The 14,775-nt window shown below is 46.3% G+C and overlaps 1 long non-coding RNA gene across 1 annotated transcript in view; it reads right to left on the bottom strand.

Annotated features, from left to right (window-relative positions):
• Nucleotides 1-11,538, bottom strand: part of LOC135201813 (uncharacterized) — a 78,513-nt gene extending 66,975 nt beyond the window's left edge. Inside the window, exon 1 of the long non-coding RNA XR_010311611.1 lies at nucleotides 11,387-11,538. This is a non-coding gene — a long non-coding RNA (uncharacterized LOC135201813). The remainder of the gene's footprint in view (nucleotides 1-11,386) is intronic.
• Between the last annotated feature and the right edge of the window lie 3,237 nt (nucleotides 11,539-14,775).

Genomic DNA, 14,775 nt, shown 5'->3' with positions numbered 1-14,775 from the left:
GAAATATTTGCATATAAATCACGATAAATAGAAAAAAAACCACGTTCGGTCAAATTTGACTCTACCGAAATGGTCGAAAAACGCAATTGTAAGATAAAACTCTTACAGTCTAGTAATATTCAGTCATTTATCTTCATCGTGAAACAAATTCGAAGTCTCTAGCACAATATTTAAATTTATGGTGAATTTTTAAAAAAAACTTTCCTTCCCTCCGCAGCGCGCGGATTCTCCGCCACAAATCTCCGAAATGGCGTAAGTCCCACCCTTCTCGGAATATTTGCTCCGTTCATATTAGGCATTTCATAGAGTTTATATATGAAAATGTGCACAATTTCATGTAGAATAAAACGAAAAATATTTGAAAGTTGTAGCTTTTCTTATTTCCGAAATAATTGCATATAAAAAAATATATATAAAATAAAAATTCGACATTCGGTCAACTTTCACTCGTCAGATATGGTCGAAAACTGCATTTGTAAGCTAATATTCTTACAGTATAGTAATATTCAATCATTTGTCTTCATTTTGAAAGACTGGAAGTCTCTAGGGACAATATTAGATTTTATGGGTGAATTTTTGAAAAAAAAAATGACAATTTGTCTAAAATTGCATTTTTCCTAACTATAGCAAACCTGAGGGGTCCTTTTACAATAGGAAGGTACTAGCGGCAGCTGGATAGGTCGTAAGCTTTCGAACAAGGGGTTCGGTAGTTAACTGCTTGTCCGACAGGCGCGCGCGCGCGACTGGGAGGTAAACAAATCACTTTTGCTTTTGGCCCAAGCAAAACTGCAGAGTGAGGGGTGGCATGAGGTGGGGCTATGTGTAAAAGGACCTCAGGTTTTGTATAGTTAGGAAAAATGCAATTTTAGACAAATTGTCATTTGTTCCGACACGGCATACAAACCTTCGGTCCTTTTACAATAGGAAGACTCACTTCTTGGTGGGTGGGAATCTGAGTCTTTTGTGAACAGACTGGTGTTCGCCCAACCTTGGAAGCCTCCCTGGTCGTAAGAGCGAGGGAGGGATCCAAGCCTCTGTCCGCCGATTGATCGGGGTGTGCACCGCAGGATCAATGGTCAGACCTCTGGACCGAGTACTAAGAGAGAGGCAAGCGTTTATCTCTTCGTACCAGCAATGTAAGAACTTGTTCCTGTACAGGAGCAAAGTTAAAGTCATGGTTTTGACTCTTGTAGGCATCCACTTCCCCCCCTTGTAGAAGGAAGTGGTGGATATTCTGCTCCCATCCCTCGTGAAAGGGATAGGATGGGGCTCTGTCATATAGCTCCCCGGCATCTCGTCCTTATCCAGCAGGGTGATGACCGTATCCCTCTACCCACAGGTAGAGGGGAAGAAAAAGATAGAAAGAGAAGCCAGTCACTTTCTCATCACTATCTATTCATACAGTCACACCAGGACTCGATGCTGTTCAGCCTGCTAGGGTCTGGGGTTAGCTAGACGACGTGTTGAGCAGCCACCACGGGTCCTAAGGAAACCGATCCAAGGACCTATGGGCAATATCCAAGAGGTATAAGGAAGTTGCCGGTGGTCTGGTTGTACCAGACCCCTGCCTTCCATACCTGCGCCACGGAGAAGTTCTTACGAAACGCCAACGAGGGGCCAATACTTCTAACTTCGTGAGTTCTCGGACGGGACGTACGGATGTCGTCACTACCATCAGCCTCATACGCCCTCCTGAAGACCTCACGCAGCCAGGACGAAAGAGTGTTCTTGATACTTCTTTCTTGTTGACCCCTTCCCCTGTTGCTAACGAGAGGCGTCGACACTCAGGCCCGAGGTGTCGAGTTCTCTTCAGATAGCGCCGTAGCGTCCTCCCAGGACAAAGCAGCATCTCATCCACATCATTATCTGCATGACGCTCCCGTACTCTCTTCGCCGATGCCAGGTCCAGCAAGACGAGGGTCATTCGAGTTCCCTGGGTTGGCAAGACCTTTGGAAGCTGCTACTAAGCAAGGAGATCTCGAACGAGTTCGAGATGTCCAATCCCGTCAGTTTCAGGAGGAGCGACAAGGCGGCTCTGTATCCTTTGACTGTGGGAACTTAGAGGAGCTTCCTCGGCGAAGAAAAAACGAGGAAATCCGCTACCTGCTGAAGAGTGGCTCTGAGAAGAGATAGGCCCTGTCTACGACACCAACCACCGAAGACGGCCGACTTCCCCTGGTACACAGCTGCAGAGGACTGACGGACGTTTCCAGCCATCTCTGTTGCTGCGCTACGAAAAAAGCTTCTCGTTCGCAAGAGAAGGTGGATAACAGCCAGCCGTGAAGACGTAGGGACTGGACTGCTCGGTGGTACCGCTCGACGTGTGGCTGGCCGAGAAGGTTGTGCCAATGGGGAATCTCTCTCGGTTCTCTTGCGAGAAGAGCCAGCAGGTCCGGATACCAAATGGCCTGTGGCCATTTGGAAGCCATCAGGATCATCCTGAGATTCGGGATGACCATTGCTCGACTGATCACCTTGCGAATCAGGCTGAACGGGGGAAAGGCATAGGCGAAGAGGTTGTCCCACGGGTGTTGAAGAGCGTCCTCTGCAGCTGCCCATGGATCCGGCACGGCCGAGAAGAACACCTGGAGCTTCCTGATGTGCCGGATGGCGAACAGATCCTCGACTGGTCGCCCCCACAGGTCGAAGAGCCTTTCCGCCACGTCCTGGTGTAGAGACCATTCGGTCCTTATCACCTGATTCCCGACGGCTGAGCGTGTCTGCTACTACATTCCTTCCCTGGAATGTAGCGTGCCGACAGCTCTATTGAGTGTGCCTCGGCCCACTCGTGCACCTGCCGAGTCAACTGATACAACGGGAGAGACACTAGGACCCCCCCCTGGTTTGTTGACGTAAGCCACCACCGTGGTGTTGTCGTACATCAACACCACTGAGTGTCCCATCAAGCGGTCCTCCGGAACTCTTGGAGAGCAAGGAACGCTGCCTTTAGTTCCAGTACATTGATGTGAAGGTGCTTGTCGTTCTCGTACCACACTCCTGAAGTCCGCAACTCTTCCAGGTGTGCGCCCCATCCCTCGGTCGATGCGTCTGAGAGCAGCTGCATGTCCGGGGGGAGAGTGCGCGGAGGCACTCCTCTTAAGGGGTTCCTGTCGTCCAGTCACCTGGCTAGGTCCTGCCTCACCTCCTGTGTCAGTGACCATGGAAGGCTTGGGGATCCGTCGCCTGTGACCAACTCTCCTTTGGTCTCCCTGAAGAGACCGCAGGTGAAGACGCCCGTTAGGGACTGGCTTCCCGAGTGACGACAGGTGTCCGATCACGACTTGCCATTGCTGACTACCTGTTCCTGCCGAGACAGGAACTGGTTGGCTGCCTCCCTGAATCTGCTACCGTGTCGATCAGCATACCCAGGTACTTCATCCTCTGCTTGTGCTCGAGATCGGACTTTTCGAAGTTCAGAACGATCCCCAGATCGCGACAGAACTCGAGCAGTCGATCCCTGTCCTGTAGCAATTGCGAGCGGTAGCTCGCCAGGACTAACCAATCGTCGAGATACCCCATCAGACATATCCCGTGCGAATGGCCCCAAGCAGACACCAGAGTGAACACTTGCGTGAACACCTGTGGGGCGGTTGAGAGACCGAAGCAACGTGGCCTGAGCTGGTACACCGTCCCGTCGAGGATGAAGCGGAGGTACTTTCCGAAGGACTGATGAATGGGTATTTGTAGATACGCATCCTTCAAGTCCACTGAAAGCATGAAATCGTTCTCGCCCTGATAGAGTCGAGCACTGAGCGTGCCGTCTCCATCGTGAACCGGGTCTGGCGAACCAACCGGTTCGGGGGAGAGAGATCTATCATGGGCTGCCAGCCTGTCGTAGACTTTTCCACCAGGAAGAGTCGGCTGTAAAGCCCGGTGACTGATCCGTACCGATTTCTACAGTTCTCTTGCTCAGCATGGTCTTGATCTCCTGTCTCAATGCTACGTCCTTCGATGCCCCTGGAACGTACGCCTGCTGATGGACCGGAGGGTCCCAATGGCTGGCCAGGCACCCCCCCACTTCCGGCAGCAGGTGAGGGGGAATGCCGTCCTTCCACTGTGAACGTCGTCTGGTTGGGGCTGATCGAGACCTGACAGGAGAGAGCCGATACCGCTCCGACTCATTCCAGTCCTCGTCGAGGTCGAAACCTCAGGAGGACCGAAGGATATATAAATACGATGTCCGAAGACACGTAGAAACGCCTCTGTCGCAGTAGAGGAGGTGAAGGAGCTTGTTCGACCGTCCAGAACCGAGAGAGCCTTCTTGTCCGGAGACGAGAGACTACCTGGCTCAACCCAGTCGGCAAGCTCCGATCGCGGCAGACCCACCGTCGATTTGGATTCCCTCTCGGGCCCCAAAACGACTCGAGCCGAGACGTGGCTCTGCTGGTGGGAGCGGCGATCCTTCCCCGAGGTCATTGTGCTGACGAATCAGCGCCGTAACCTCGGCAAAGTTCCTCTGGATCTCGGAAGTCACAGCATCTTGCAGAGTGGGACCGTTAAGCCCTTCGAACAAGAGCATATTCCGAGAACCTTCCTCCTAAGAGGGGGAACAGCGACAGCCCTCTCGGTCTTCCCCATCCACTTGCGCATACGTCCTGGCCGGCCCAAGAACCGTGCCTGGCACGTAGGGCGTCGTGGTGGGATCATGAGGGGCGCACCCCTCACGATCACTCCTCAATACCTCGCTCCTCCCGGTGTAACCCGAGGAGGTTGAAGGTACGGGAGAGGCAGACCTGACGCTCCCTCGTCGCTCGCTGGCAGAACCAGCAGGCTTGGAGGGCTGCAGGCGATCGTCAACCCGCGGTGACGATCGAGCTGCAGGCCTGGTCGAACCGTCTCGCTGTGGAGAACGGCTGGACTGAGCACAGCGGCCCCGATCTCGAGTGTCAGAAGAGCTGGTGCTGGTTGCCGTACCCGATCGCTCTCTGTGAGAGCGACGGTCAGGCGACCTGCAGGCTCCACTGTCGCAGTGAGACCGTGCTTGTCCTCACGGCACGTCACGTCGCTGGTTCCAGCCGTGGCTGGCACCGGCGAACGGAGGACCTCTTCCCAGCCTCAGCCCGTGGTCGGTCGTGGACCGTCACGTCCCCGGGTAGCCAGCTGTTCACCGCGAGAGTGAGAGCTGGTCTGGTGAGAGTCGCATGAGCGGCTGTCACCAGTCTTCCGCCCCGTGCCGTGAACCTGACGCTGAGCGGACTCAGAGGTCTGGTTCCTGGCTGCACGGTCGCTGGTAGGCGACCGTACACTCGGTACCTCCCGCGAACGAGAGGCCGAGACGGACCCTGATGCAGTGGCAGAACCACTGACACCAGGCGAGGAAGTACCGGTGTTAGCCGGTACCCTCTGGTCCCCGTAGTCTTCTTCCTTGCGGGGGAAGAAGAGACGGGCCCCGCTCCCGAAGGAGCAGGAGGACCAGCGGAAGGAACCCTCCCGTCCCACCGAGGTGAGACGGGTCGCCCGAGAAGCTCCCGAGGAAGCTTCTTAGGAGGGAGGAGGCGACCTTCTTCTTCCTCGGCTGTAAAGCCTTAGAAGTCGAAGGGGAAGAGGCGGCGGCCGACGACGATGAAGAAGATGAAGACGACGACCACGACACCTTCCTCCTCTTCTTCGTCAGCTTCCTCAGGACAGACGTAAGATCTGCTATCCAGGGCGGAGCCGGGGCTGCTGTAGCCGAAGCCACAGGGCCCGGACGCACCTGTACAGACAGACCAAAGTCTGGGGTAGTACCACCACGAACAGGGACGACATCAGCAGGTATGGGCATCTCAGGAACAGCAGGCACGGCCAGCACCTCATCGGTAGGGACAGCCAGCGCAGCAACGCAGGAACAGCCAGCGCAGCAAAGGCAGGGACAGCCAGCGCAGCAACTGCATGGACAGTCAGCCCAGAATCGGCAGGTACGGCAGGCAGCACCGGAAAACACAGGAAGTGGAGCAGCAGCCAGCAACATCCTGGTACCGGCGGCAGGTCCAGGGGCGAGTTCTAGGCAGCGGAAGTGTGGTCGCTGCAGCGCGGCAACCACGAGCGGCGGCGGCACGCCCCCCTCTCGGTACGGCGAACGGCACTTCACAGCGGCTGTAGGCAAGACTGTTACCACGTGAGGCGAGTACACCAGGTGAGGAGGGACGTCGTCACCTGGTTGCGTGGTCACCACTCCATGGGTGACCGCAGTGGGCCCAGACATAGAACCGCAGCCCCTGGACACCAGCACGCTCTGCAATTGGAAGGACGCCCATACCTCACCAAGGTCCACCCTCGTGGCAGTAGCACCTGCGGAAATAATAGTAGTAGCGATTAATGGGGGGAAATCCCCTCGTGCGGGGGTTTGATCCCTCGCCCGAACGAGTGGAAGACCCCTAATACAATTGTACATCGGGCACCGAGCGCCCTCCCCCGCGCTCGACGGATCGGCGAGGAGAAGAACGCCGATAACCTCCCCACCCCCAAGGGGAAGAGCCATCTGTGGGAACTGAGTGGGGGGGGTCTCGTTCCCCACCCCGCACAGTACCCATGTACCCAACAACAAAAAAAGAGCCCTAGAGCAATCGTGCCATCGGCACGAATACAAGGCATAAGGATCAATTCCCTGACTGAGCGGAACTTGAACCAAATAAAATTGATGCAATCAATAATAAGGAACAAAATGAAAAATGCATCTTGCAAAACGATTCACTTCACAATGAATAAATAAGGGCTCGGATCGAGCGCATTTGCGCCCTCGGTACCGAGCGCAAGGGTGAAAGGTTTCATTCCTTACCTTTATGGATCAAGGTTTCTGGAAACCTTGATCCATAATGAATTGATGCAATCAACAAATATATGAAAATGAAAAGACTACTGCGCTTGCGATTTCACTTCATACAAATAAAAGGGGGAAGGATCAATTCCCGTGAATAGCGGAACATTGATCCCATTCAACAATGCAATCTCAATAAAAAAATGAAAATGAAAAAAGAACTGCACTTGCGATTTCACTTCATTCAAAATAAAAAGGGGGAAGGATCAATCTCCGGGCAAGCTCGGAAACTGATCCAAAATGAGTATTGCTACAATAAAAAATAATATATGAAAATGAAAAAGAATACTGTACTTGCGATTCCACTTTCATACTGAATAAGTTTCCCCGTGCCGAGCGCATTCGTTCGGCAACGGGCATACAGGTCAAAAAAAATATAAATGAAAAGAGCACTTACTTACGATTTTCATCTACACATTTCCAACCCAATATACGCTCGGAGCGAGCGCTCCCGCCCTCGGCACCGAGCATACCCAATACGAGGATCATTCTGGGAAAATGAATTCCCGCAATTACGCCCTTCAGTCCCGGCACTCGGGCAATCGGAGGGCGTTGTGAACCAAGATCCTTTAATTCACAATTGAATTCAATGAAATGATTGTACTTACAATTCAGTTTCACTAGATACATAGAAAAAGAAAAACACAATCATGCGAAAGCAAACGACGATGAAGCGGGCAGAGAGCGATGATACACGTCCACACGCCAGCAGGCCGAAAGCAAAAGTGATTTGTTTACCTCCCAGTCGCGCGCGCGCGCCTGTCGGACAAGCAGTTAACTACCGAACCCCTTGTTCGAAAGCTTACGACCTATCCAGCTGCCGCTAGTACCTTCTATTGTAAAAGGACCGAAGGTTTGTATGCCGTGTCGGAACAAATATGTCTTTACGTCTGCGCGTTACGAATTCATGCATTATTTTGTGATAATATTTTCTCTGTGTTACTTTTATCGTTTTACAATTTGTTATATACCAAAAGGATTGAAATTTAGTGTACATTACAAGGAAAAAAAATGTAACTTGTTACCTTCAACCGTTTTGCGCACAGCGCGATTTGAATACAATTATATATGAAATTTCGTTTTTGCGCTATCATATATCGCATTATTTAAATATGATAATGATAATTCTTTTCATTTCCGATGGTTGCATACTAAACTTCAGGCAATGACAAAAAAAGGAGCCAAAAATGAACTCTTAATCTTCAAAACTAAGCGCGCTATGATTTTTTTGAAAAAAATATTTTTTCCGCTCCCGCGCTCACTCTGAAACGTCTCCGGCACACGGGAGACATTTTTTTTTTTACCGCTTCGGCGTTTAAGGGTTAACTGCATAAACACATGGCGTCTCCGGGCACATCACACCTGTCCCCATTGGGAATCCGGGGTTTTTGGGTGGGGGGATGCAGATACGAGTGTCGATGACCACCGAAAACTTTATATAAACGGTAATGGGGGAGCATATTGGCAACCGGGTGTTGGTGTGTATGTTTTATCGACAAAGTGTAAAGAGTGATTGATATTTAAGTGTTCTTTAAAATGCTTACTTAGTGTAGTGTATGATTTCCAACAGTCTGAAATAATGATTGAATCTGGATGAATATTTTCAATGAGGATGGGAAGCAGGGTTTCGGCCGATCGGTCCTGAACGATTTGGAAAAACGTGTCCTTTGTTTCGCGGTCTATTCCACCTAAAACCCAACAACCATCAACACGCCGACCTTTGTTGAATTTACGTTTGCCAAACTTTGACTCGTCAATTTCAACAATGTGGCCGGGTCCACCGATTTTGCGATTGTCCTGGACCAAAATGTCGATACATACTTCCCGGCAGAAATTATACCAGTCCACCATGGTGTTCGGTGAACCGATATGAAGAGTCATTTTCATAAAGGCCTGTGGTAGCTCGTGGATCCCGCCATAAATTAATTGGAGGATTGTGCCGAAATCTAGGTGTGAGCGGGAGAAGAAAGAGCCGTTCCGTATCGTTGTTCTTTTACGACACGTGCGTAAGCTGCAGCGCCACACGAAACTGTCTTCCTCTTTAACGAGGCTGACGGTTCCCACTTTACACTTGTCACAAGTTCCACTGAAATCGCCCAACAGTCTGCTTTTGAAAAGATATGTAGCTACGTAGTACATCAACGTCTTGACATAAAGTATATAGCACACCAAAAGTAACCGGACTTTCACTCAAAAAAGCAGCGAGGGACGGGTGTGATACTACGGGATGCGCCATGTTGACTGCTTTGAAAACTCGCGGGGTCGGCCCAGGTGATAAAGGCCATGCTGGGTCGACGGGACTACTTAGGGCAGCGGTTGGATTTGGGTGTTGTGCGGCCCAGGAAATTGGGAATTGGCTCCCAAAACTGTAGGTAAATAATTAGGGAATACGCCTACAGTGTCACCCGTGTGAATAAAGTGCGGTATCGCAACGGAATTCGCAGAAGCAAAGGCAATGGGGGCTTGGTGAGGTTTTTAGAGGATACAGTTTTGAATATTCGCGGCGCGGAGGAGCTGCCATGTTTGTTTGAATGGCGTGCGGCCCGGGAAATTGGAAATTGGCTCCCAAAACTGTAGGTAAATAATTACGGAATACGCCTACATCGTCACCTATGTTAATAAAAAGAGGTATCGTAAGTCGTAACGAGAATGACAGTAGCGTAAGCAATGGGGGCTGGGCAAGGTGTTATAGGAGACATGTTGCCTTTTTTTAATGTTCGCGCCATGTTTCGAAGGTCTAGGTCACACCTTGATTTCAGCACAATCCTCCAATTAATTTATGGCTGGATCCACGAGCTACCACAGGCCTTTATGCAAATGACTCTTCAGATCGGTTCACCTAACACCATGGTGGACTGGTATAATTTCTGAAGGGACATCTGTATCGACATTTTGGTTCAGGACAAAAGCAAAATCGGTGGACCTGGCCACATTGTTAAAATTGACGAGTCAGAGTTTGGCAAACGTAAATTCAACAAAGGTCGACATGTTGATGTTTGTTGGGTTTTAGGTGGAATAGACCGCGAAACAAAGGACACGTTTTTCCAAATCGTTCAGGACCAATCGGCCGAAACTCTGCTTCCCATCCTCATTGAAAACATTCACCCAGATTCAATCATTATTTCAGACTGTTGGAAATCATACACAACACTAAGTAAGCATTTTAAAGAACACTTAAATATCAATCACTCTTTACACTTCGTCGATCGAACCGACAAAAAAATACACACCAAAACTACCGAATATACATGGCGGGTTTTAAAACGAAACATTTTGCCACAGAGTGGTACGGTGAAATCTCTGTACCCTTTGTATTTTTCTATGTATTGCATTAAAAAACGTTACTTTAATAACAGCAGTTGCCCGTTCAAAACATTCCTCGACCTCATTAAACGCACATACCCATTAAGGAAAGCAGAGTCAACGCCAAGAAAAATCCGTCCTTTGTTCCGCAGTACACAACAACCTCAACAAACCCGTGACCGAGGTGTTCAAATCGAAATGTCGATGCAAGACGTCCCACCCGCAGTCAAAAGGCCCAGAATCGCCATACTAGAATTTTCCGACTCTGACATGGAAGATTTTCAAGTCTAAGGTAAGTGCAATAATGTATTTAGGGTAGTTTACATCCTAAGTGCGGTTAGGTTGGTTTCTTTGGTTAGGTCACAACCTTCGTTACAACTGGGACAGATGGTGGATTGTCCGTGGTTAGACCGGCCAGCCACACGGTTAAGTTGGTCGCATTAGTTTGATCACAACATTCGTTACCACACTGGGGGGTCCAGGGGGTGAAACAAGGCAAGGCAAGGCCACTCTCCCTAAGTCAGGTTAGGTTGGTTCTATTGGTTAGGTCCTGGTTAGGTCACACAGTGTGTTACAATACTGGGGGTTGCCCCCCCCCCCCCGCTGTCCTGTTCAGAGTTCATCACATATGCTCAAACCAAACACCATCTCTTGAGAGCAGTTGGATCTAGTGCAAAATATGACAAATGGAAAATAACTTAACAACAATGAAGAAAATAATTTTAAAAGGATTATTGAAAGGTTTTCATCATATGTATTTTATTGTCTGCAATTTATTCAATATATTATGGCAAGTCACTTTTCTTACTAATGTCCTTCAAAGCTGCAAAACATGCTTGATTGTAGTATTCCAATGCTTTGACACATGTAATGAACAGCTGTTTGTAACAAAATCTACAACGAATGCACTTTAAAACAAAAGAAAAGTCAATAAAGAAGGCTGAGAGGACTCTGCCTGCATAACTTCGAAATAGTTGTCAATATTGTTCAACTGCCTCTTCGATTAAAGTGTCCTGTATTTCAATTATCAAAATCTGGTCACCCTGATTGGTTAGGTCACAAGCTCACAACCTTTGTCACCATACTGGGGGGTCGCCCCCGGCTAGGGAAGGCTGCGCTCCCTAAGTCAGGTAAATTTGGGTAAGCAGTAGGCTGGCATAGCCCGCATCGCGATTGCAGAGTAAGAGGTCAACCTACTATTAAATTTTGTGTTATTTTGCTCCCACACACACCGTATCTGCTTCCCCCCACCCAAAAACCCCGGTTCCCAACAGGCTCCCCCATTACCGTTCATATAAAGTTTTCGGTGGTCATCGTCACTCGTATCTGATTAAGACCATCCAAAATACCAGTTTCCCAATGGGGTCCCCCTGGCACCTTTGCCGTTTCGGTTTCGCTTAAACTTTCGGAACTACTTTGTTTGCTGTTGTTTTGGTATCGCCGCCATATTGGTTTTGGTGTTCTTCCGCCGATTTCGGTCGGCGGCCGAGTGGGACCGCGAATCTGTAGGTGCTCCCATCTACCATATCCAGAGCATTTTATGAAATTTAACGTTTTGCTATATTTACTTATAGTCATTCAGTAGCATATTCGAAACTGAATAAGGAGAGAAGTATCAAAAGGCAGAAATTTACATTTCAGAGATAATAAAATGATTTAAAAAATGCTCAAATCAATTGAAAATATTACCTACGACATTATTCATGAACTATGAAAAACTATTTATAACATATACAAGGAGTAAATTAAGCAAATTGCATAATTAATATATAGGATAGCTGGCAATTTTAAATGTTAATAGTTTTATTTTGATAAAGATGGTTCCCTAGAGATGATTTTAAACGTTTCAGAGTCAAATTTTACTTTGTAGCATGTGCTCAATTGATTATGTACAGATTGCAATTGCATTTTGTATAATTGTGGGTAATTATAGTTTTGCATCTTGACAATGCAATTTGGTTTACCACGTGAAGTTGCCAAAGTTTTTTGGTCAGTAATTAAGAACTCTATATTTTAATAATTCTCTTTTAACTTTATTTATAATTTTACTTTACAGTTATTTCCCTTCAATTACATGTAATATTTACAATAGAAGAAAGTAGCAAGTTCAAATTTACATAAAAATTTTCATCTTCTCTATATATCATCTAAAATTTTGCCGGACTCCTCACCGTATGTTTAAAGTGATTGCATAACCTTATTATTTCATCTTTGAAGACAAAAGCGATTGAAAATTCCTTATTCATTCTGCTTTGTCTATGAACATTCGGGTGCTTAGCTAATCGCAACTCATAACTTGTTGCAATGCAGCGTAGCAGCTGTATTGATAATTCAGTTATATGTGAGGCGTTGCCAGAATTTTAGCTGTCTTCGCTTATTCTTATTACTGTCCTTTGAAAATTAAAAACATATGCTACTGCTAACGTTGGTATAATATAAGTAGTTAGGATTTCCTGCGTAAGTGCATAGTTCCAGCACTAAACATGTTACGAGATCAGTGTATATAGCAGGAAAGGCCTGCAATTTTACTCATTATGCTTTGGTTCCGCAAAGATTGAAACAACTTCATTGCTTCTTGGTCGAAACGGATAACGAATTTATGATATTACCGCATGTTGCATTATATAGTATGAAGATGTCATAAACCTCCACATCTCTAGGAAGGTGAAAAACTATCCCCACAGCCTAGACAATGGCGTTGTTGGAGATTGCACCATTACTTATAAAGTTTTTTTAGAATGCTTATGTATTATATAAGTTACTTTAAGACATAATGTGACTTTGTGACATGCGCAGATCTAAATGTTATGCGAATGTGTTGATAAAGGAAGACCACCGATTACATTCTTTTTTTCTTCTTATTACTGATTCTTGACATATCTTGATTTGATATGAATTTGGTGAATATAATAACTTTGGATATTAAAGTGATTATTTATAAACTTAAAGTAGGTAACCTAATTACATCTCACGAAAAATGACCATGTAAAATCTATTATTGTAGTGTAACATTATTAAAAATAAGTAACAGGCATGAAGCATAAAATTAAAATTTTTGTTGACTTGTGGAAAACATTTAAATTAGACACGTAGAAGTAAGCAAAGTAACTTTCTCCAGTTATCGTAATTTATAGTCTGTAGGGATTATACATATAGGTGACCTGTTATGTTCTGAATATGTTTAGCAGAGTAAAAAAAAAGTGGTAAACTCCTTTAATTCTTAATTGTAGCAGCTTAGTAAGTATTATCATTTCCACAGAGTAAACATGTGTGTGCTGCACTTTAAGAGACTAATGTCGTGGGATTTTTTTTTTTTTTTTTTTTTTTTTTTTTGTGCATTTGGGATTTCGTGGTCATTTGTTTTAAAGTTGATTGCCTTTTGTAAGTTACCCGTTGACGCGAGTCCGCCTTTCTCTTCATGTATTTTGTTAAATTTACATAGTTTAATAATAAAACCCACCCTAACCTTGCTGGACCTTCACCTGAGCACGTTTGATATTTAGTATCAGTTTTAACAAATACATAATTATGTTACACTACAATAAACCATTTTGAAGCTCACTATTACAAGAACGATATCACTATACTCTGTTTTTTTTCATCTGTCCATCTGCCTGTGGTGTTTTTGTATGGTAACACTGCGTCCGGGCTTTAGATAGTTACATTCAGCTTACATTCAACGATTATAATAATATCCTATTTCGAATATTAACGGTGTAATTCGCATACAGTAAATTATTAAACACTTTTCAGTTGCAAATGTACACCCAGATATTCTTTTATTTAACCTAACACTTACACACAGCGTAATTATTTACCGGGACGCAGTGTTACCATACAAAAACACCATAGGCGGATGGACAGATGAAAAAAAAACAGAGTATAGACGCAAATAAGTGGTCACTTCCTCTTAGCAGAAATTGTGGCTCTTAATATAAAAAAAAACGCAAAAAAATACGTACCATTTATAATAATATCTTTAATATGCAAATTACGTTCCTTCATCATTAGATTCTTGAATAATTATTCAACATGAGGGATATTGCCAGTTGAACTTCACACGTTGCCATGGCAACGGCTTTGGCGAAGGGTAGCATGACGTCACAAATCACATGCGCAGATGAGTCCCAGACTCGTCATTGTATCATAGTAACTTCAGTCAGCGTTACCAAATAAGAAATAGCCTGTCTGGTGTGTAAAAAATGGTAATGCAAAAGATATTCCAGGATGGCTAAGTATAAGTGGGGTAAAGGTTTATTATTATTTTTTTTTCATGCCCAAGAAATGTCGGTAAAGTGCAAATGGGGAAAGAGAGAGAGAGAGAGAGAGAGGCTTCATTTCTTGGTGGAATAGCGGGCTAAGGCAGAGGTACAACACTTTCGTTAATTTGGAGACCTTCTGGGCTGTGACTTTGGTATTGATAAGGCAGTCGAAAAACGTAACAGTTGCCGGAATGAGGTGAAAGTAGTTGCTAAACTACTGTTAAATAAATGTATCCTGTTGGTAAACATAGCAAGGCTTGGGATATGTGTATGAGACAAGTACGTGCTGCTCCATTCAGCAGGGCTTGACCACTGACAGTAAAAGGGAAATCTTGGAAAGGTGGCAATGCACAATTTAATATTAATGCTGGAGGTGGGTGAACATATTGCAAACGAGAGTACTGCAGGAAGATA

This window comes from Macrobrachium nipponense, chromosome 23 (genome assembly GCF_015104395.2).
Source record: "Macrobrachium nipponense isolate FS-2020 chromosome 23, ASM1510439v2, whole genome shotgun sequence".
NCBI classification, from domain to species: Eukaryota; Metazoa; Arthropoda; class Malacostraca; order Decapoda; family Palaemonidae; genus Macrobrachium; species Macrobrachium nipponense.
The sequence above is the reverse complement of the archived record's forward strand: the minus strand, read 5'-3'. Positions and strand labels throughout refer to the sequence as shown.